This window comes from Trichomycterus rosablanca, chromosome 6, assembly GCF_030014385.1.
Source record: "Trichomycterus rosablanca isolate fTriRos1 chromosome 6, fTriRos1.hap1, whole genome shotgun sequence".
In the NCBI taxonomy this organism is placed as follows: Eukaryota; Metazoa; Chordata; class Actinopteri; order Siluriformes; family Trichomycteridae; genus Trichomycterus; species Trichomycterus rosablanca.
In genome coordinates this window covers 30,878,904-30,884,675 of record NC_085993.1, presented here as the reverse complement: position 1 = coordinate 30,884,675, position 5,772 = coordinate 30,878,904, and positions in this window count along the sequence as shown.

The window sequence follows — 5,772 nt, the reverse complement described above, 5'->3', positions numbered from 1 at the left end:
TATAAAGATTACATTTTTTTATCATGAACCTTTATGTTGGTAACCTCTTCTCTTTGTGGTATCTAGTGAGGGTGAATATAGACCCCCCTCTCCAGTACCCAGTGGTGTATCCATGAAGAGTGACCAGTCAATGGACAAACCTGTTAACTTTAATAATGGAAAAACATCTCAGAGAAGGTACTGACTTATCACCACTCTCACTTTGTTCTACTAACCACATCATGTTCTACTACTCACCCCTCACACCAGGTTCTACTAACTGTATTTTGTAAATATAAAAAAACAATAGAATCTGACACCTGCAACACACCCAAAAAATTCAGGACAGAGACAAAATAAGACTGAATTTGAGACACTGTTCTGAAAGGTTCCACAATTAGCAGTTTAACTGTTAACAGGTAATTGAATCATGATTAGGTATAAAAAAATCCAAGCTCTGCTATGCAGCCACTGTTGGGTCCTTGAGCAAGACCCTTAACCCTGGCTGCTCCAGGGGCGCCGTAAGGTGGCTGACCCTGCGTTCTGACCCCAGCTCCCAAAACAAGCTGGGATATGCGAAGAAAGAATTTCATTGTACTGTACATCTGTATATGTATATATGACAAATATAGTATATCTTCTTCTTCTAAAAGGGCATCCATCAAAGGCTTAATCTTTGCAGGCAAGGATGGGTCGTGGCTCGCCACTTTGTGCCAAGCTTTGTGAGAGCAGTCATCAGAGAACTGTCGTGCTGTCGTGATAGATAGATAGAGATAGGTAGATACTTAATTCACCCCAAAGGAAATTATTGATGGACAGAGCAACATGGGCTCAAGAGTATTTTGGAAAATCTCTGTCACTTATCATTAACTGCTGTATCAAGAAAAACAACCTTAAACAAAAGCTGCGTTCAAAATCGCATACTTAAACAGTACGTACTAGATTGGAGGCGGAGCGCACTGCTCACCCAAAATAGCAGTTCGCTCTTTCAGTACGCAAGTGTGCAGACGTACTACATCCGCCATCTTACCAACGTCCTCTTTTTCCCGGACATTCTTTTTGGACCTAAAAAAAGTGTCAGGATTTCTAAATCACTATAAATGTGTGGGATTCGGCTATTGTAGCCTGTACAAGCTATTCTTTGCTTGTTTTTGCATTGATTTCACCTTTCTCTTTAGGTCCCGCCTTCTCGCACTTCTCTTAAAAATGCTCAAATGAAAATTAAAATGCAGAGACCGGTTACAGATAAAAATCAACGTTTTTGTCTGGCCCATGCTGTCATCCTGCCAAGTGTCCACTTTTTTTAAAACCAAAATATGGTCACCCTACCTTTGTACCTGTTTGATACTTTTTTTTTTAAAGCACTTCCAGTCATGTTCTGTAGAACAAGCTAACACAACAAAGTCTTGGCCAGGACTTTCCTGCAAATGAGATTGTAAATCTCAGTGAGATAAATTTCCTGGTTAAATAAAATAAAATAAAATAAGTCTGGCTAATTTCCAGATGATTGACCATGGCACTGTTTGGATTTAGACAGATTTGGGGGAGGTGAACTAAACAAAAACAGAAAGTCAGAGGGGGCATCAGAACACACTATCCTTCCACTTATGGAATCACCAAAGCAATCAAATGCATTCTGTATGCTAGCACCTGAAGCGCCGTAAGGTGGCTGACCCTGCGCTCTGACCCCAGCTCCCAAAACAAGCTGGGATATGCGAAGAAAGAATTTAATTGTGCTGTTTATCTGTATATGTACAGTGTATCACAAAAGTGAGTACACCCCTCACATTTCTGCAGATATTTAAGTATATCTTTTCATGGGACAACACTGACAAAATGACACTTTGACACAATGAAAAGTAGTCTGTGTGCAGCTTATATAACAGTGTAAATTTATTCCTCTCTCAAAATAACTCAATATACAGCCATTAATGTCTAAACCACCGGCAACAAAAGTGAGTACACCCCTAAGAGACTACACCCCTAAATGTCCAAATTGAGCACTGCTTGTCATTTTCCCTCCAAAATGTCATGTGATTTGTTAGTGTTACTAGGTCTCAGGTGTGCATAGGGAGCAGGTGTGTTCAATTTAGTAGTACAGCTCTCACACTCTCTCATACTGGTCACTGAAAGTTCCAACATGGCACCTCATGGCAAAGAACTCTCTGAGGATCTTAAAAAACGAATTGTTGCGCTACATGAAGATGGCCAAGGCTACAAGAAGATTGCCAACACCCTGAAACTGAGCTGCAGCACAGTGGCCAAGATCATCCAGCGTTTTAAAAGAGCAGGGTCCACTCAGAACAGACCTTGCGTTGGTCGTCCAAAGAAGCTGAGTGCACGTGCTCAGCGTCACATCCAACTGCTGTCTTTGAAAGATAGGCGCAGGAGTGCTGTCAGCATTGCTGCAGAGATTGAAAAGGTGGGGGGTCAGCCTGTCAGTGCTCAGACCATACGCCGCACACTACATCAAATTGGTCTGCATGGCTGTCACCCCAGAAGGAAGCCTCTTCTGAAGTCTCTACACAAGAAAGCCCGCAAACAGTTTGCTGAAGACATGTCAACAAAGGACATGGATTACTGGAACCATGTCTCATGGTCTGATGAGACCAAGATTAATTTGTTTGGTTCCGATGGTCTCAAGCATGTGTGGCGGCAATCAGGTGAGAAGTACAAAGATAAGTGTGTCATGCCTACAGTCAAGCATGGTGGTGGGAATGCCATGGTCTGGGGCTGCATGAGTGCAGCAGGTGTTGGGGAGTTACATTTCATTGAGGGACACATGAACTCCAATATGTACTGTGAAATACTGAAGCAGAGCATGATCCCCTCCCTCCGGAAACTGGGTCGCAGGGCAGTGTTCCAGCATGATAATGACCCCAAACACACCTCTAAGACGACCACTGCTTTATTGAAGAGGCTGAGGGTAAAGGTGATGGACTGGCCAAGCATGTCTCCAGACCTAAACCCAATAGAACATCTTTGGGGCATCCTCAAGCGGAAGGTGGAGGAGCGCAAAGTCTCGAATATCCGCCAGCTCCGTGATGTCGTCATGGAGGAGTGGAAAAGCATTCCAGTGGCAACCTGTGAAGCTCTGGTAAACTCCATGCCCAGGAGAGTTAAGGCAGTTCTGGGAAATAATGGTGGCCACACAAAATATTGACACTTCAGGAACTTTCACTAAGGGGTGTACTCACTTTTGTTGCCGGTGGTTTAGACATTAATGGCTGTATATTGAGTTATTTTGAGGGAAGAATAAATTTACACTGTTATATAAGCTGCACACAGACTACTTTTCATTGTGTCAAAGTGTCATTTTGTCAGTGTTGTCCCATGAAAAGATATACTTAAATATCTGCAGAAATGTGAGGGGTGTACTCACTTTTGTGATACACTGTATATATGACAAATATAGTATATCTTCTTCTTTTAAAAGGGCGTCCATCAAAGGCTTAATCTTTGCAGGCAAGGATGGGTCGCGGCTCGCCACTTTGTGCCAAACTTTGTGAGAGCAGTCATCAGAGAAACTGTCGTGCTATCATGATAAATAGATAGAGATAGATAGATACTTAATTAATCCCGAAATAAATTATTGATGGACAGAGCAACATGGGCTTAAGAGGAAAATCTCTGTCACTTATCATTAACTGCTTTATCAAGAAAAACAACCTTAAACAAAAGCTGCGTTCGAAATCGCATACTTAAACAGTACGTACTAGATTGGAGGCGGTGCGCACTGCTTGGCCACTATAGCAGTTCACTCTTTCAGTACGCAAGAGTGCAGACACATCGTCACAGCAATTTTAAAATCAGACAAAATTAATTGTCATTCTCCACAAAGCTGCTAATAATGTTATTTAGGGTTGTATTTAATCATAACATGTTTTGATTTTTGTCTCCACTTTCCAACATTTTTTTTGTCATCCGCTTTGAATGCCTTTGCAGCTCCAGTTGAATTATGGCATAGATTATTGGATCGCACGTGTGCTGTGTTTGCATATCTGGCCATGCTTCTATGAAAAGATAAAAAATGTCCTCATCCATAGCCGTCAGAAAACTAGAGAGGAACAGTTTAGGAGAAAAGCAGGTTTGTCAACAGCCAGCAAACAATAAACCAAGACTATATAAGAAACCTTCCACCTGTAGCAAATTAAAAGTCAGATTTTGGCTGGGGGATGAGTGGAAAATGACCTTTATCAACCTGTTGGGCCTTTATGAGTACAGACCATAACTGAATGTTACCATCCCATCTTGGTTTGGCTGCTCCAGCACTTCTTGGGCTTTGTGGTTCATTCACCATTTTGGTACCATTGTGATGCCCCGACCAAGAAGTCTTCAGGTAGGCCATATGGATGCTGGAGGCCCAAGAGGCCTTTAAAGAAATAAAAAGGCTCCTTGTGACTGCCCCAGAGCTCCAACTACCTGACCCCAAGCTCCCTTTCATCATAAAGGTGGATGACCAAGAGGGTCAACCAAGATCTTGAATGAACACTCTAGCCCTGACCAACCCCACATTTTGGTCAAAACATCTGCTCTGGGCAAAATATGCCCACAAAACCTTTGCCACTAATCCAGCAGACATCGGCTTTCTGTTTGCACTGAGCTTCATCCAGTGCTGCAATAGAGTCTGGAGGGGAGTTACCGCTGCCACTAGAGTAGCTGCTGACCAGCTAGTGTGAACAGTTCAGAGATCTGACCGCTGTAAAAGTCATGTAGTTTTTCTGTGACATTATTATTTCAGGTACTGAAGCTTCAAACCACATCAAACACTGTTAATACCAACAGTCCAAAACAAGTCAATTCATTCATCAAATAATTTTATTTATTTAAGCTGCTGGTTATAAATCTGTACTGAATTTACTTTTAACAGCACAGATCATCTCAACCAAAAACCTGCTAAGAAGCTACAGAAGAAGATCACAGACTTCATCAGCATCTTTGATGTAAGAATGAAGTTTTATTTGCACTAAAGCATATCTTCTCCGAACAGTCAGATTAGGGGTTATAGGCACACTAAATAGTAATTAAAATGGTGATTAAATGTTTTGTAATTGAAAAGCTTAATGTCAGTAAGAACCTAGGAGAAAGAGTCTTATCCTAGTGTGCTAGATGAGATGCAATCATCAATCCAGAAACTCTCCAAACCTTCCAGGCTAAAAGATTCACTCTTGTGAGCTCTTCATTATCTCTGCTAACAGCTTATCAGTGGGCTTTAGGTCAGGTAAAACATGGTAAAAGCTTTATTATGTGCTCTTTTAACTGTTTTATGTTTGATAGAAGCCAAAACCTCAATGTAGTTGTTGTTTATTGACTAAGACAGGCAGATTTTTGTTTAAAACTTGTCGGTACTTTGTGAAGTCCATGATGCATCCTTAAAACATCACCAGAAAGAAAGCATCACAGATCCATGACCATCCCATAGTGCAGGGACTGGACTTCATTTTGTAGATCCATCCTTACTTTGACACTAAATTCCCCCTCGTTGTGTAGAATAATGATAAACTCATCAGGAGTTTTTTTAGATTGATTATTAATAGTATTTTGTACAGATATGAGTATCAGAAGTTACTATAAAATATTGGTGCATCAGTAATGGATCATTGTGATGGGTCTAATAGTTCTGTGTTTTATATTTTTATAGTCTGTTTTGGTTTAAGGAAGTGGAAAAGAAGATCGTGGGGTTTGTAAAAAAGGAACTGGAAATGTTTAAAAATCTTTTGAAAGAAGAAAACACAAACTATAACGAGGAAATGATGGATGAGAAGGTGTTCAGTCTGAGAGACTGTTCTAAAT